The sequence below is a fragment of the Monodelphis domestica genome, chromosome 6 (assembly GCF_027887165.1).
Source record: "Monodelphis domestica isolate mMonDom1 chromosome 6, mMonDom1.pri, whole genome shotgun sequence".
Taxonomy (NCBI): domain Eukaryota; kingdom Metazoa; phylum Chordata; class Mammalia; order Didelphimorphia; family Didelphidae; genus Monodelphis; species Monodelphis domestica.
The window spans coordinates 193952748-193972173 of NC_077232.1; positions in this window are offsets into that span (position 1 = coordinate 193952748).

Below are 19426 nucleotides of genomic sequence, written 5' to 3' on the forward strand. Positions count from 1 at the left end.
GGCAAATTTGGTGATAGAAACTTCTAGGGAGCAGGGGTTTTCCTTCAGATGACACCCAGACTCCATTGATCTGTTTTGCTTTGAATTTTTGTTTCCATTTTTCCACTTCCTTTTCATTATAGGAGAGTGATAAATTTAAATTATCAGTGGTTGTTAATGTTAAAATTAATCCAGGTCCTTCTATGGCTGCTAGTTTTGCAGCGGCATCTGCTCGGTCATTTCCTCTAGAGACAGGGTCAGAGCCACCTGTATGGGCAGAGCAATGAACTACAGCTAAGGCTTTAGGCAGTTTGAGAGCAGAAAGAACTTCATTAATAATTTCTGCATTAGCTATGGATTTTCCAGCTGAGGTTAAAAATCCTCTCTGGAGCCATAGCATCCCGACTGAGTGACAAATGCCAAAAGCATATCTAGAATCTGTATAAATTGTTGCCTTTTTATCCTTGGCAATTATACAGGCATGTTTCAGAGCTATGAGCTCAGCTCCTTGAGCGCTAATGTTAGAAGGTAATGAGGCTGACCACTCAGTGGCAAATTCTGAGACTACGGCAGCTCCACTATAGCGTATGCCATCCCTCATGAAAGAGGAACCATCGGTAAATAAGATCAGATCTGCATTGTCTAAGGGAGTGTCCAAGAGATTATCTCGAGGCTTTTCTGCCATGGACACTAATGTTTCACAGTTATGTAATGGTTCTCCTGAAGTGGGTAAATCTGGAAGCAAGGTGGCAGGGTTAAGAGTTGAACAGCGTTTCAAGGTAATATTTTCACTATTTAATAAGGTTATTTCATACCTTGTAATTCTCTGATCCGAGAATGCCTGTGTTCTATGTTTTACCAATAATGCTTCAATCTCATGTGGGCACATTATTGTTAATGGACATCCCAATACTAAATCAACGGTTTTTGTTACTAGTAAGGCTGTAGCAGCTACTCCTCTAAGGCATGGTGGTGCTCCTGCTGCTACTGGGTCTAGTTGGGCTGAATAATAAGCAATTGGACGCTGAGAAGGTCCCAAAGTCTGAGTTAAAACGCCAGAGGCTACTCCTCTTCGTTCATGTACATACAAAGTAAATGGCTTGTTGTAATCTGGGATGCCTAGAGCAGGGGCAGATAAGATAGCCTTTTTTAGCTCTGATAGAGCTGACAGGTGTTCAGGCTCTAATTTGAGGGGTTCCGGGACTGCATCCCTTGTTAGTGCTATAAGAGGTTTAGTAATTTCCCCATAACAAGGAATCCATTGTCTGCAAAACCCTGTTGCTCCCAGAATTGCTCTTAACTGTTTTTTAGTAGTAGGAGCACTCAATTTTTGAATATTCTCAATTCGCTTGGGAGAAATAGAGCGGGCACCAGCTGTCAGAATGAACCCCAAATATTCTACTTTGGGGAGACACCACTGGACTTTGTCCTTCGAGATCTTATGACCTCTTTTGTGCAATTCCAAAAGAAGGTGTTTGCTATCTTCTTGACATGTTTTTGCATCTGTTGAAGCCAAGAGTAAATCATCTACATATTTGATTAATTTGCTATTTTTAAATGTTATATTGTCTGTGTCTTGGCTCAAAATTTGCTCAAATAAGCTCGGACTTTCGACATAACCCTGTGGCAGCCGACACCAGGTATATTGTGAGCCCTTCCAGGTGAAAGCAAAAATATGTCTGGAGTTTTCATGTATTGGTATGGAAAAAAAGGCTGAACACAAGTCTACTACTGTAAAGTATGTAGCTGTGCTAGGAATAGATGAAATAATAGTATGTATGTTAGAAACTACGGAGTGTCTTTTTATAACGTGATTATTTACTGCCCTTAGATCCTGTATAAATCTATAGATGTGCTTGCCATCGGGCCCTTTTTTTGGTTTTTTAATTGGTAGGATGGGCGTGTTGTATTCAGATTTGCAAGGGATTATTATTCCCTGTTCTATTAATGAGTTAATAACTGGTGTAATACCCTCAATTGCCTCCTTTGAGAGGGGATACTGAGGGATAGAAGGAGGTGGGCTAGATTTAGTTTTTATCTGCACAGGAACAGCAGATTTAAGTAATCCTACATCAGAAGAAGATGTGGCCCAAAGAGACTCAGGTATATCTTTAGGTATTTCGAAAATGGAAGGCTCTTTTGCGTCCTGGTTTTCCGAGAGAAGTACAGGGAGTAATTTTAAAGATTCCTCTGGTACTTCTAATGATAATGAGCCATCTGGGGAGCAGGTTATTGTGGCTCTGAGTTTGCATAGAAGGTCCCTCCCCAGCAAATTTAAAGGGGAGTCAGGCATCAAAAGGAAAGAGTGTTGTACCTCTAGGGGTCCTACAGACACCATTCTAGGAGGAAGTCTTTTAACTCTTTGGGTTATTCCTGATACTCCCATTACATTCTCTGAGCCAATAGAATAACATTGTAAATCAGGTTTTCTCTTTAATACAGACCAGGAAGCTCCAGTGTCTAATAGACAATCATAATAGGTGTTACCCACCTTTAAGGTAACATGGGGTTCATTAGTATGGGGAGGGCAGTGGATAGGGACAACGGGTAGTAGGACATCAGGGTCCGGGAAATCAAAGGTTGTATCCTCTGATTCCTGTGCCCCAGCCCCCCCCCGGGCACCATCATTGTTTTTGGGATATTCCTTGGGCACCCCCCTGAAGGGCACCTCTCTGAGGGTCATTAGTACCTCGAGTAGTTTTTGGACGAGCGCCATTTCTCATATATTGTTGAGTATTATCATTAAAATTTTCTTCAATTTGAGCATTGTCATTAATTTCCCAATTCCTATTTCTATAGTTCTGGTTTCTAAAGTTCTTATTTCTATATTCATTATAGTTATTATTTCTAAAACTATTATTAAACTGTGTATTCCTTCCAAACATCTTAAGAAAGGTTCTACATTCCATCATTTTGTGGCCCTTCTTCTCACAGAAGTGGCAAGTAATGGATTGATAATTGGATTTCTGGAGAGGGGCAATTGTCGTTGGTTCATTATCATGCCCACTTTCTAATTTAGTTATCCTATCTATTAAATATTTCATTTTTTTCTTCATTTCCTCCATGTCATCATTATTTTCTATCTCCTTTTCTTCGTTTCCCTTTAAAACATATATAGCTGTTTTTCGCAATTCTTCAAGGTCCATATCTGACCATCTTGGGCATTGTGTTTTGAAGTAATTTTTAATTGCTTTGCAAGAATTGTTTACAAAGATTCTTCTAACTTGTCTTATACTACTCTCTTTAGTTAAGTCCCAATCTAAGTATCTGTTCCCAAACTCGATAATTCTGTCCATAAATCTGGAGGGGGTTTCTTCGGCCTTTTGCTTAATTTTTTCCAGTTCCATCCACTTATCTGTATTGTCTGCACATTCCTTCATGGACGTGAGGATGGCCTCTCTACAACGGTATAGTTGTAGATAATCATCAGGATTGTTATAGTCCCATTCGGGATCCTGAGATGGCCAATGTGCTGCATTACGCCCCCTGGTTTTATTGACATGAGCAATTATTTTATTTTTTTCACGTTCACTTAAAAAAGCCTGTAGTAAGCTCTCAACGTCCTTGTAAGACGGATTATACTGAAAAAATATGTCTCCCATCTTTTTTGTTACTAGAAAAGGATCTTGTTCATATGTGGGGATATTTCGTGTAAATTCATTTATTTCTTGGGGAGTAAACGGTATCCTATGTCTTAAAGTCACCACATCCCCATTTCGTCCTATTTCAGGTACTTCTCTTAGAGGAAACAGGCCTCTAGTTGAATTTTGCACCTGTGGGTCAGTTTGACAAGAACGGGTTTCTCTAGGAGGACAAGATTTCTCTTGCATTGGAATTTGGTTTTCTGTAGGAGAAGGAACATGAGAAGCTGGGATTGCAGGGGGAGGGTTTTGGGGATTAAATTCAGACAAGATTTGCACTGCACGAGAGAAGCAGTCTGTTAACTGGGCTATAGGGAGGGTGCTTTCCATCTCTATTTCAGGGAAGGAAATTTCCTCATTCAAAGGTTCAGAAACAGGTCTGTTTCTGGTAGAGTGGTTGTTTTCCAATTGATCTTGTAAGAGACTTTTTAGATCTTCTAATTGGGCTTGCATTTTATCCTCAATTTTTTTTATTTTTTCATCTCTAAATATAGTATTGAGGATTACAAAAATGACAGTACCTATTAATATAAAAATTTGGAGGTATCCTTCATTCCTCAATGCCCCTCCTTCAGCTGCCGTATAATTGTCAAAGAATATAGTAGTCATTTTTATATGTATATTTTGTAATTTCACAAAGCAAGTGGAGAGCAGGGCAAAGCAGCAAACTTTCCACAGGCTTTTTCTTTTTACAGTAGGTGGCTCTGAGATACAGGCTAAGGGCCTATTGTATTGTAAATTCTCCTTCTTTACAAAGTGTATGTGGGTGGGTCCCAGCAATCTTCTTTGGCCCTCAGGCTAAAGCCTCTAGGACCATGTGCTATCTTCCTTGAGCAAAGCCCACTTAAATTTTTAAGACTAGAAAGGCCTGGAAACAGAGAAAAAAAATGGGTTTTAAGTTAGCTCCTTAGCTGTATTCAGCTGTTTTTTTGCGGGCTAGGAGCTCCTAAGAGCTCCTTCTCCTGAGGTTCCTTGTTGCTTAGTTGATTAGGTAAGCCTGGCCTGCCTCTCTCTACTGAGCCACCTCCTTAAAGTAAAAGGAGACGGAAATGAGAGACAAAGAGGAGAAGGAAAAAAAATCCTGTTGACCCCAATTTAACTTAAGGGGTAAAGGGAAAAGAGAAAAGGTGTTTTATACTCACCTGTTCTGGCAGCTGTGTCTTTAAGCCAAGGTATTTGGTAACAGGACTGAGGGAGTAATAAGTGGGTTGAAAAGGCAAGAAAATTCAGGAAATTTATTGAGGTTCTAGAAACCTTCCAAGCACTAAGGCAGGGCCAAGAGCCAGAGGGGGTAGCCGGGGTGGGATTTCTCCCCGGTGATAGTAAGGAGATCAGAAGACTGATAAGGTTCAGGAGCTGGAGCGGCTGCGGGGGTGGGCAAGGCCGGGACCAGGTACCAGGTGAGGACGATCAGGGCTGCAGGCTGCAGGCAGGAAGCGGCGGGGCCGATCCGGAGCCTGTAGCAGCTTTGCGAGGGTAGAAAACCTTGGCCAGAGATATGGCTCCAAAAAAAAAAATTTTTTTTTTTTTCTAGGTACTAGATATTAAAACTGAATTTAAGATCAGAAAAGAAATCAGAAGACTGAAAGTTCTTTTTCCCGTAGTGGTCTCCAAAACTGTAAAGGGGAAATTTAGGTCTCTGGGAGAGGGTTATAATATTGTAATGGCTAAATGTGGCTACAGGATTTATGTAATATTGAACAATGGCCGCCAAGGAATTTACTTATGAAATTCCTAAAATGAACACTCAAGTCAGAATGGAGTTTATAGAGGTTTAATCACAACGGGAGTAGGGAAAAGGAGAGGGAGAGAAGGAGAGAAGAGAAAAGGGAAAAGGGGCTACTCAACCTCTGACCAAGGCAGAGGGAGTTTAGGCCTCAAGGCCCAGGTGGAAAGAACCAGTCCTTAACTCACGTGACCGATCTGAAGGAAAGCTGTCTGCGGGCGTCCTCTCTCTCCAAGCTCCTAACACCAACTCCCCTCTAGCTCTCTCCACAGGAAGTTCCGCGAATTCCAGAGGCTGTTCCCTACCTCACTTCCTGTGTCTCACAAATCCAATGGTTGGCTCTAGCTTGGCTTAGGACAGCCCAGGTGGGCAGTTAATTATTTCTGATTAGTCATTGACTAGCGCATGCCCGTGTAGGTGGGTGTGCACAATTTTTGGGTGCTAGACCAAGATGGAGACTTTTAAAATTCACACACAGCAATGGTACCAGGGATTCCCGCCCATGTGACACCTAGAGCCTTCTCATCCCCTATGCCTACAGCCAAATCTCAGATCCTCTTTTTCTCATCTGGAGTGCAACAATTGGAAATAATAATATGCAAATCTGCCCAGGACAGGTCAAATTGTAGGGTAAGTGATTTAAACCCTTCAATGAACTAGGTGTGGTTCTCTGAGTAGAAACCTAATTTCTCCTTAATCTGGCTAAATCTGTCATAGAAAAAATCACATGTGCTAGAGCAATCCCATTTTGTGAAGGCACTTCCCTCACAGGGAGCAGACACTCCTATTGCTGTAGTTCAGTCTGCTCTGGGTGTGGTGCGGGCTTGGTTGGGGGACTGGCAAGAAAGGAGTATCAGGCAGTGGTGGATACAAAAGAATATTACGATTGGGAGTGGTTTGGGAGACAGGAGTGGTCTCAGGCTCTGAACCCCAAGAGTAAGGTAAGGATTTGGGAGCCTAGGAGAAGAAACAGGGGAACCTGGAAGAGGAGGGGAGCCTGACATGGATGTTGTTTCAGGAGCCTGAAGAAGAGAGAAGCTTTAGTTGTGCCTCAGCCAATGGATAAACTGTTATCTCCTCTACCCTCTGGGGGGCTAAATGGCTTTTGAAGGCTGCATCATCCAAAACATCCTCCTGACAACTTTCCCAACTAGGGTTTAGCAGGAGTGTGGTAAGGCACATCCTACAGGCCTTCCTAAGGTCAGGGTTCTGCCTAAGTTTAATGAAAGCTGCTGAAATATAGGGAATGGCTGTCCATTTCCCTTCCCTTCTGCAAAACAAGTCCAATTAGAGGATGATATTATAATTTAGGGTGCCATGGACAGGTCAAGCCTCTTGCTTATCAAGGGTGTAATTTAACTCAAGTTGTCTAGAGCCAATTTTTTTTTGCAATTTCTAAGTATACACCCCAAAGGGGAATCTCAGAATCCGTTCTGTCTCTCCCAGTTATATGTGAAATGGCCAGTTCCACACTGAAGGTCAACAACTGAGGTTACCCGACCTGTAGCACTCAGTTGAGCACTGAGGCAAGACTCCTCTACACCAGAACTTCCTCCAGTATCCTAAGAGAAAACAAGAGACCCCAAATCCAGCATCCAACTGACCTCTGGAGCCAATGGGAGAGAGAACATGAAAGAGGTCCCACAAAGATATCACCCAAAAGATGGGGGTTTCAGGAGTCTAAGAAAGGCCCCTTCCTACCTGAGAAGCTGTGTCCTTGTGGATTATCCGGGGAGCAGGAGCAGCTTTGATGAGAGCCAAAAACATTGAGTGACAAAACGTTGTGGGGACCCTTGAGGTGAACCCCTTGGGGTTTGGGAAGGTTATCTTTTAGAAGAATATAAAACTCTGAAACTTAGTTTAAAAATAAAAAGAGAAATTTATTAATGTACAAGGAAAGGTTGACTCTGACCAGGAGGACAGCATAGGTGGAAGAGTGCCTCCTAGGTGGAACAGAATAGATGGAAAGTTGTTCCCAGATGACACAAATTCTGGGGTCTTTATACTCTATACAACAGTGAAGATGGGACTCTAGAGTGGTATGCACTGAAGCATGGGAAGGGGATATTGGTCATCTGACTGAGGTCTGCCTGAAGACAGTGGGGGGACCCTCTTGGTTTAGGGGACATGACAGGTAGATATCTTAGATACAACCTGATTGTGTCAAGGCATAGCCTGAAAGTGTATCTCTTTGTCCATCTCAAATCTAAAGGACTACCCAAGGAGGATAATCCTCTCAGGGTCTTATCTGAGTTATCAGATGTTTTTGGTTAGGAGTCACAACAATGTAAGAGAGCAAAGGATTTCCTTGCTTAGTTTTCCTGAAACCCTTCCATAGTTTTGGGGGTACAATGCCCATTCTACTAGGGTCCCACATCAATATCATCATTGTCCCTGCCACTCCTCCAGGCATAAACCATTTTTCATGTGATGAGATCAAATTCCTCTTTGTCATGGATAGCACTAGTTAACCTTATTGTATATTTCTCACACAGAAATCTATCCCATCCTCATCCCTAAACATTTTAAATGTTTGAGCTATGGACAGCTGTGGGTTCTTAAGAACTTTTAGGGACATACAATGTCAAAAATACATGTTAAAATATTCTCCCCTTTTCCAACTTCATATATGCATGAGACTTGGTAATACTTAAATCAATGGAAACTACACATTGTAACAGTTTGAATGCAGGAGTCAATAGGAAAATCAAACTGGCTTTTCTAAAACCTGACATTTATGAATTTTCAAAAATATGTAAAATAATGCCATTTTCACTATTGTTTTAGAAAATAGGCTTTTTCACTAAATTAAATTAATTTTATTAGATTTGAATAGGCATATAATTATTTTAATGAATTAATAAATGAAAATGTTGATTATCAGTGTCAATTTCTAATATCATAAATATCTAAATGTCATAAATAAGCCAACATAAAAAAGTATAATAAGGTCCTCAGTAATTTTAAGAATATAAAAAGGTGTTGGGAACAAAGAGTTTAAATTTATTGCTCTAAACAATTCTTTCAATTTTTGCTTTCTTTTCCTTTTTACGAACAAACCTGATCCTTTTTAAACATGATCTTTAGAGTAATTTCATCAATTTTATAGGGTTGATGTAAGAATTTTTAGTTTTAATTTCCAAATGGAAAACATCTACCAAATTATTTCAAATTCCTGAAATAAGATTCAAGTTAATGCTTGAAGTAGAGTATTCTGGGGTTTATATATTTTGAGAATAATAGCTAATGTTCAAAATGGATTATCAATCCATGATTATATTTTCATTAAAAAAAAATTGAATTTCCTAAATCTTCCTATTTCAATTCATGACTTTTTTGAGTCTTTGAAAGAATTCTGTGACATTTCCCTGTTAAAAGTTTCTCTCTGTGCTCAATATAGACAAAATTTAATTTACTCCAGATGTCTGATAACATCCTAACGTACAATGTCCAGAAATGTTTTATTCTTTGTCTGAGAAATCTTTGATTATGTTAAATTATATTTTCCCAGTAGAGTTAATGGTTCGTAAGTGTCCTACTCTTTCCAAAGGGTCCTTATTATCAGTTCATTTGCATGTACTACCAATTCACAAAATTATCCTTCTAGGTCTAGTAGAGTACAGCATTATATCATAAATTTAGAGTTGAAAGAAGACTTTGGGGTTATTAAATTCAATCCTCTTATTTTACAGATAAGACCTATGATGTTAGGTAATTGGCCAAAAGTCACACAGGGAATAAGTGTGATTCCTACCTAGGTCTTTTGTCTCTAAATCCAGTTATTTTTCACTATTCTATACTTTGTGGCTCAATACAAATCTGCTAATTAATGGAGTTAAATATGAGCCTAATTAAAGGAGAAATATCTCTGAACAAGTACTAATAGAATTATTATTTTACTGAACTCTTGACTGTTCTCAGTAATATTTTATTGAGACCAACATTTTTTAAAACCAACATTTCTCTCCCTCTCTCTCTCTCTCTCTCTCTCTCTCTCTCTTAAATTTACATAGAAATTTTAGTTCTTTAAATGAAGGAGCTGATGTAAATTCTAAATGAAAGAAAATATTCCTTCTTTTTTATCACATTGACCTACATGAGAATAAAACATCAAGTTTTCTGGTTTCCAGCAATGTCTCATAATTCCAAAAGGGATAGCATATTTTTAAAAGGCACATATTAATACTCATCTATCAACCACCTGAAAATCCTTTCAGAAAAGAGGCTTCCTTTTATTTGGGGAACTGGATATGCATTGGGACCCTCCAATGGGAATACTATATTTGTGCAACTTTTGAAAGGTATTATACCATAAAATTGATAATAATGTTTCATCATCTATTGTGTTTCCATCAATTATAAAATAAATCCACATGTCAAAGGAAATGTGAGAATTAAAAAAAAAAAAACTGGGAGATTTTATTCTGTTAATACCTCCTGAATAAATAATATTTCTATTGTATCTTTCCTCTGACCAAAAAATTTGTTGCCACAAATCTAAGAGTTTGAAGATAATTCTTTCTGTATTATTAAGTGATATCAATCAATAATAATCAGAAACATATATTTTGTCTATGGATGAAAGTACAAAGAATGAAATGATTCCTCCTCAATGAATTTCCCATTTATACACACATACACAAATGCATAATAATACACGTTATATGTATACATACCTTTGTTTGTGTGTGTGTATATATATATGAAGTAATTAAATGCAAAGTACTATAGTAGGTGGGATGATTAGATTGATCTTGTATCATTTTCTTATTGATTGTTTTTACAATTAACTGGTTTTGTCTTATAATTGTTGAAGTCATGAGACTATCTCTGAAGTTAGGTCAGAATTCAGCTATGCAGCTCTTGGCTAATCACTAATCTATTCTAAACTCAATAAATTTAGAGGACCCTAATAGATGTATGACAGTACAGGGGAATCATTGTTTCTTCACAACACCAAGCCATTCTTGAAGTATTTTTGATTGATTATCCAAAAAGTCCTTGTCTTATCTTTTGGCCTTGAACTGAATTCCCACAATGAGCACTGCTTCAACACAGGAATGACACAATGGGATTATTGCTAGCCCCTATTACCAAACTTCCAACCAATCATGTTGTTCCCTATGGCTTAGTTTTGTAACCAGGGATATTGTCCTCAATCCCGTGATGTCATCTACCCTATTCAGTTCTTATCCTGTATACCACAAAATCTTTGAAAGGGAACTGTCATTTTGCTTGGGGTCCAGCATAAAAGTGGGCATAAAAGTCTTTGCCTCATTTATTGGCAGGAGCATGTCTTTGCTAATAAATGTTATCTTGCATGGGGAATTGCCTCAGTTTACCTTTTATTAAAAGGCAACATATGTGACATATGTGACAGAAGAAAGATGTAAAGATATTGAAGAGATTAGTTAAGGTTCATGAAAATGATAGTAAGTATTGAATAAATGAATTCCAGAATTATTGTAAAAGAGATGAAGGCTACAATATTTTGAGTAAGGAACATAAACAAAATGAATTTGGATAACAGTGTTGGGGGAGAAAAGTCCAATCTGTTTTTAAAGCTAAATATGGGAGTTCATAATTATTTCTAGAGATAATGAAAAGACACTAGAGACTTTGAGAAAGGAAATCACATGGTCAGATATATGCTTACATGAAATTATTTTGGTGGCATTGTACATAATGAATTATAGTGGTAAGAAACAAGGCAAGGAATCAATTTGAGGACTATTATACAATTATGGGTGAGAAGCATAAAGGGTCTGAACTAAGTAACTGTGTGAGTGGAAAGAGGTGAAATATAAAAGATATTCTGAAGTTAGAAAGAGCAAGATTTGACAACTGACTGTATATGTGGAGCAAGGGAGCAAAAAGCCAAGTATGATGTTAAGATTATGAACCTGAAACATAAGAAAGATGGGGATGCTTTCAAACAAAGAGACAGAGACAGAAGACCAGGAACAGAAAGAGATAGAGAGACAGAGAGTAGGAGGAGGAGAAGGAAGAGGAGGAGAGGAGAAGAAATAAAAAGAAGAGGAAGAGGTGGAAAAAGAGGAGAAGGAGGAGGCAGAGGGGACCATGATGACTCAAGACAAATTCAGTGGAATATTCAATTAATTCATTTCAATAACTTTAAGAAATGTAGTTTTGTCATTTGATAATCCTGATTTATAGAATAATTCAATAAAAAATAAAAGTTCCAAAGTATGTGCATTTTAATTTTAAAGGAAAATTTATATCATTAGTCACATTCTCCAAATAATGGAGAAATAAAACTATCAATCTATTATCTTCAGAGCATTGTCTAAAGTGTCTGTTTCCTTGTCTAAATCTTCCACAGGAGTTTTATAGGACCTTCCAAATGGCTCCTGTGATGGGAGCTGTTTTCTTAGCCCTTTATAAATCCCAATGGAATATGTAGGCTGTGAATAAGTTTTCTTTTTCACTTTCTGCTTATACATCTTGTTTCTTTTCCAGTCATTTATGTCTAGAATGATCTTTTGTATGCCATCTCTAATAATAATTTTCCATGACCACAGCTTTACTAAAAAGTTATTGATGTTAGAAAGATACACTTTGGTTCCAGGTAGAATTTTGAGGTCATTAAAGGCCCTATGTAATTTTTCAAATGAAATCATGTCTACTCTTCTATTTGGTTCTCAGACAAGCTAAAAGACAATAATATATATATATATATATATATATATATATATATATATATCCATGATAAATGGAATGCCCATTCAACTTCACAGAATTGAAATTCTTCATCTACTTGCTTTTTCCTATGTGAAGAATTAGATCAAGGTCTTGAGTAGTTATTGATTTATTGAGTTTATGCAAAATTCTTGGGCTTAATGCAATCAGTGCTATGTAATATGCAACTAGAAATATCTGAAGTACTACAATTTTGCAGGGAAGCACTTTTTCATTAAACTCTGTGCAGTCAGCTTCCAAGAAAGTGGCAAATAACTTTGGGAACCATAGGTCCTCTGGTTTTATTTTCTTTCATGATTCAATATTACTATCTAGAAGGTTATTAAATAGCTATTGTTATGATATAGAAGAATGAATCATATATGGCTTCGATATACATTTTGAAGCTACTATTGGAGGAAATGCTGAAAATTTTTTAAATGTCTTTTTATGATCTGAAATCAATAAGTACAATGGGATTTGGCATTATCTATATTTTCAGGCAACTGAGTGCTTTTGAAGGCAAGCTTTACTGTAGAATATTGTTTGCAAAAGACTGTTTTCTTCTCACAACTTCATCAAGGATGTCTTCAACCCACATACATTGTATTCTCAGAAAGATTTCATGGGGAAAGAAAAAAAGAACTCTTTTAGTCATTGCTATTGCTGTGATTGTCATTTTATGAGTTCCTATGATTTCTTTTTGACTAATTGGCATTCAAAATTCTTTTTTTCTTGAAAATCAACCCATCAAAATTATCACCTATTCCTGACTGCCTTTTGATCTAGCCTAGTGGTCCTGCTTATCCTTATTTCCTTTAATGACATTTCTACATTATTATATGCCATAACAGGGACTATGCTATTAAAGTACAAATGTAGGACCTGAATAATTAGTGGCAAATAAAAGAATTGTTAAAATCTCAATCTTTATTTTCCATCTTTCATCTATTTCTTATCTTCCTTAGAGTTTTATCCTTAATTAAATGATTTTGATTGGTGGAGCTTGCTATAAACTTCCTTTACTCTACTGCTCCAACCTGTTTAGCCAGCTTGTTGCTCATAATCACTGTTCCTCTCCATAAGATATCAAGTTTGAGATTATATTCTAAACTGGCTTTGCTCTCAGCTAACATAGCTCTGCCTGGAAAGAAGGTAAAGTGAATCCTGGAAGAGGTTGTTTCTTGATTCTTTCAGTTTCCTTTTTGACTGATGTGGTACTTCTAAGTTTCTAACAGAAATTAATAAGAATAATATTCATAATAATAATTTAAATGTCTACTCTTAATGTTGTGGTATGCAGTGTGGTGCAGTTTTTCCATTTATATATGAGAAAATTGAGGTAAAGTGTATAAAAACAGAAAGTGTCAGAGATAGGAATTCATCCTCGATCTTCAGGCACTGGGTCTAATACATTTTTCCATTAAACCACTTTAATAGTCTATGTTATTGCCATGTCCAGTTTGCTAACTAGAGATGTTAGATTAGAATATCTATGATCATTTTGATTTTTGAAATGATTTTTCATTGTATTTTTTTCTTTTAATTTGATACTGATTTTGATCTTTGCTGTAAGAAATCATTGTCCTGACTTTATTCAATCATCTGATATGAAAATCACTTTCACTATAATAAACAATCCTTGTTTTTAGGATGACATTCAGTGCTTGCCATTCTTAACGTCTTTTAATCTATCTTTGGAAATTGCATATTATGTGGTTGTGAAGCTTCTGCTTACTGTGTAAATCTTTCATCTTTCTCATAGTCCTATCTGGCTGCTTATTCCTGGAATGTTTTTAAACATTTTTTTCACTTTCTTATCTATGCATTCCTTTGCATGGAAATAACCAATTATTACAGTACCTGCTACTGTAATTTGGAATCAACAACTTTATCCTTGATAGAAAATAGTGGCACTTTCAAAAATAAGATGGTGATGTCGATGAAATATTGTTTCTTGTTGCCTTTGTAAGCACAGTAAATCCAACTCCTCTCTGTGTTTCTTAATATCCATCTGCTTCTCCAAAGAGAACCAATGAGCCATCATGCTATTTAACTGGAACTTTATTTTATCTTCTAGTTTTATATGGAGAGAGAACATCAAGATTCATATAATTAACTCCCTTTAGTGTCATGTTCACTTGTTGGACACTAAACAAGGGACTCACATTTAGATTACTAAAATTCAAGTTTATATTTATAAGTTGCCTAAAATATTCATTGGTTTGTGTATTCTCTGCTTCTTTTTTGGCATTCTTCACCATCATCTGAAAAAAGAAAAAGAGGATAGACAGGATTTAGAGGCATTTGTATTTTTCTTTATTTCATAGGTTGGCCTGACCAAATGATTCATCATCATATGTCAAATCTTGTCATGATGAGTCTAAACTTAGTTAGCCTGATCCTCAGGAATCATGGTTGCTTATCAGGGTTAAGTTTACTGTGAAAGGATATTATTCATTCTCAAAAATGAAATAATTATTTTTGGCCACTTGGAAACATAGCTTTAATGAGAACAAAGTCATCAATCCAATATTAATACAAGTGTTTCAGTTTCATAGACATTGATTATACCCTTAACTCTGATTTGCCATCTTGAAAATCTGTACCTTTGGTTGAAATGAAAACTAAAATAATTGCTTCTGTGTGCTTGCACATCTATCCACTACTCCCAGAAAATAGCTTAAAGCACAAGTCTTACAAATAATATTTCTGTGGTATTACCTTCATAAGTGATCATATATACATATATTTTGTGTATATTCATATCTATATAGCCTTATTAATATGCATGTGTTATATTTTGATGGAGGGTGGATATTATCAGGATTAAGGGTTCTTTTTTTAATTAACTTCAAATGCTTTCTAGGTAATACAATTATAGTTAGTGTTATATCTGAGAATTTTGGAATAAAATCTTTAAAGTATGTTCTTGTGTAATATTTTCTCTACTATTTGTGTTTAGTTATCAATTAAGCAATTAATAAACATTCATTAAGCATATGCAATATAAAATGCACTATGGCAAGTTCTGGGGATCAGAAAAGACAGTCCCTGACCTTAAAGAGAGCTTACAATGTAATGGGAGAGAAAATAAGCAAATGATTAAATATAAATAAATTATATACAGAACAAGTAGAAAATAGTTAACAGAGGGGAAATACTTTCTGTAGAAGAGAAGATTTTAGCTGGGATTTCAAGAAAGCCAGAGATGCCACTATACAAATATGTTGAGGGAGAACATCACAGTCATGGAAGACAGCCAGAGGATTGTTCAGAGCTGAGAGATGGAGTGTCTTGTGTGTAGGACAAGCAGGAAGCTGGTGTCACTAGATAGAAGAGTACATGGAGGGAAATAACATGGAAGATGACTGGAAAAGTAGCAGAGGGCTGGTTTATGACCTATTTAAAATACCAAGCCAAGAATATTGAATTTGTACTGAGACAGGGATTTACTCAAGTTTATTGAACAGGAGGATAACCTAGTCTAATGTACCCTTAAGGAAAATCACTTTAATGGCTGAATGAAACATGGATTTGGGGGATGGAGTGGATTTGTATAAAGCCAACTCACAAGCAGAATATTGCAATAGTCCAGGCATGAGGTGATGAGGGCTTTCACCAGAGTGATGGCAATATCAGAGAAGAGAAAAAGAAATAATTGAGAAAAGTCTGAAAAGTAAAATTAACATGTCTCAATAACATACAGGAAATGAGGAGCGAAAGATAGTGACGGGAGGATAGTGATGTTCACTGTAGTAAAAGGGAAGGCAGAAAGTAAGGAGGGTTTAGTTTGGAACATGAGTTAAAATATCTCCTGAACATTCATATTAGGATGTCTGAAAGGCAATTGGAAATTTGAGAGTGGAGGTCAGCTGAGACTTTGGAGCAGGAGTACCTGTCATGCTGTCAGGAAGACAAGAGTTCAAATATGATGTCAAATACTTCCTAGCTATGTGACCCTGCGCAAGTCATTTAATGTCTATTTGCTTCAATTTTTTCACATGTACAAAGGGGATAAAAATAGCCCCTACTTCCCCGGGTGGTTTGAGTTCTAAACAACATAGTAGCTGTAAAGCACTTAGTATAGTATCTGACCCATAATTAGTACTATTTTAATGTTAACTATTATTATTGTTAATATTTATTAATTAAAAGCAAGGGAATTGATGGAATTATCAAGTGAAGTAGTATAGAGGGAGAACCCTATGGATAACCTATCATTAGAGGGTGTATCTTGGATGGAGATTCAACAAAGGAAACTAAGAGGAGAGGGTGGCATCCAGAAATCTAAGAGAAGAGTATCAATGAGGAGAAAGTGATCAACAATGTCAAAGGCTGTAGAGAGGTTGAAAAGAATAAGCATTGCCTTTAAGATGGCAAAATAATATCTATGTACACCTGTGTTTACATATTCATATGCATATATGCATGTATGTTAATGAATTTATTTGTTTTAAAATCAAAACAACTCAAAGTGATCACCTTACATCTAATCTTATGATATCCCATTTCATAGATGAAGGAGAAAGGAACATAGGCATAAAGCAATTATTTGACTAATCCTATGGATGGTCATTGTTGGAAGAAAACAATCTAAAACTTAAGTCTTCTAAATGCCAACCTGATTCCTAGATATTTCCATACATCACTATTTTTCACCTTCAAGAGATGCAGAAACTTTTCAGGAATGTCAACATTCCCATAACTCTAGTTCTAATTCCATTACCTGACATGAAGTCTACTCCAATTTTTCCTCTAATTTAATTTTGTTACTGAAGGTCATAATAATGATATGAATCCTTAGAATTGAGTTATATTAAGAATAATTTTTAAATTATATTTTATTTGGAAGCATAGCACAGACATATATATATGTGTGTATATATATATACATATATATATATATATTTCCATAATCATTCACTTACCCCAACTCTGTTCTCAGAGAAGTCTTTATAAATGGTTGATTATCTTAAGTACAAATATATTTTCCCAGTGTGGTGGAGCAGAGAGATTCAGAATGGAATGACTGGGATTCAAATCCTAAATATACTACTTTCTACTTACTTCATGTATATTCCTTTGGGGAAATCACTTTACTTTTTAAGGGTCTCAGTGTGTAGTTGATATCTGAGACCTCTTTAAGCTGTAAACTGGAGCTCTAGAATATTCTTTTTGTTTTTCATTCAACCTTTATTTAACCTTCTGTCCCATAAAAACTCTTTATTCAAGATCCTAGAATGAAAAACACCTTCTGTTTTCCAAATAAAAAAGGTGAAAGGGAAAATAGTATGGGTGTATTTTATACAAGTTTTATACAAATACAAAAACATGCATGCATGCATGTTTACCACACATATATGTTTATATGTACATATTTCATATATCCATATGTCAGTACATACTGAATACTGTGTATATTGTATGTACATGAGTGTAACATATATGTGTATATATACACACTATCTAAATGCACCTAAATGTATTTACGTGTATATACGTATACACACATTGGCACATTCATACACATCAGCATACACATACAGAGGATTCTATATATTTTGGCAGTTGGGTGGTGCAGCCAATACTGCTATTGAGTCTGGAGTCAGGAAGACACATCTTCCCGAGTTCATATCTGACCTCAGACACTCAATCAGTAACCCTGGCCAAATCAACTTAATCCTGTATGTTTCACTTTCCTAATCTGTAAAATGAGCTGCAGAAGGTCATGGCAAACCATTCCGGTATCTTTGCCAAGAAAATCAAACAGTGGTGTCATGAAGACAAAGACAGGACTTGGGGAATGAGCAACAATAAAAATTTCAAATTTGATTCAATTCTCTATATATTTGAGAAATGAGACCTTTGTTGGACATAATTGCTATACTTTTTTTTTTCTCTTAGTGTATAGATTTTCTAGAGAGATTCAAGAATCTAGTTTTTTTTTTAAATAGATTAAATGTATTTCCAAAAGGACAATTATCTTCCCACAAGCCAGGAAACCAACACATCTAAAAATATAAAATGTATTTTTCATCAGTTTCCCATAATAAGACATACTCAAATTTGGATATTTTTCATTTCTTGTATTTCATTATTTTTGTGTTTTTGTGCATTCAACTATATAAAGAATTAAGGTTTGTTAAGAACATTATTTAAGCTACTCCTGTGAGGTAGATGGTGCAAATATAAGTCTACCAATTTTACAAATGATAAAACTGAGGATTTCTTGCCCACGATAATATAGTTAACAAATATCAGGGACAGATTTATGCCCATAATGCTACATGACTTTTTTGATAAGTCTTATGATGTCATTAATTGTAGATCTTAACTAACAACAATAATTTCTATATTGGGGGTATTTTTTGCTTTCTTTTTTATACTGATCTTTAAAACTAATAATTATAATAATAATTTATTGGCCCATTTCTGTTCCTTTGAAATTGCTTATTTACAAAAAACATTTTGGGATGCATTTAAAACAGAAATTAATGTCCTTTTTTTTCCTTGTCTTTCTGAATATCTGCTATCTTTCCTACAGCAGAACTTTATGCTGGACTTTTGAAAGATCTTGTCTTGATTTTAATTTTCCTACTCCTTGTGGTTATGTATAGAGCAATTTAATATTACAGAATCATAAGAACTCTTGGTTTGGAGGGAATTCAGGGACCCTGCTTAGCCTAAACTGTGTTTTAAGAGGAATTGTCTTCACATATTCCTACTCGTTGCCATCTAGTCATTGCCTGAGTATTTTTTTTTGAGAATACCATGATATCCTTTATGGAGATTTAAAAATATTTCCAAAGATTTTCTTGGACTAATCTATAATGTAAATAGAATTGTGTACCCCAGAACTACATTCCTCAGAATTCCTTTATTTTTCCTTTTTTTTTAATTTGAATTAATTGATTTAGTCAATTAAGAACATTATTTCTTGGTTACAATAATCACATTATTTCCCTCCCTCTCCTCCACCCACTCTTCCTACAACCATCAAGCAATTTCATTGGGTATTACTTGTGTCCTTGGTCAGAACCTATTTCCATGTTGTTGTTTGCACTATGATGTTCATTTAGAGTCTACATCACCAACCATATCCCTTTGACCCATGTATTCAAGCAGTTGTTTTTCTTCAATGTTTTTACTCCCACTGTGTTTCCTCTGGATGTGGATAGTGTTCTTTTCCTCATAGGTTCCTCAAAGTTGTTCAGGATCACTGCATTGCCCAAAATGGAGAAGTCCATTACATTCGATTGTACCACAGTGTATATCAGTCTCTGTGTACAGTGTTTTCCTGGTTCTCCTCCTCTCACTCTGCATCAATTTCTGGAGGTTGTTCCAGTCCCCATGGAATTCCTCCACTTTATTATTCCTT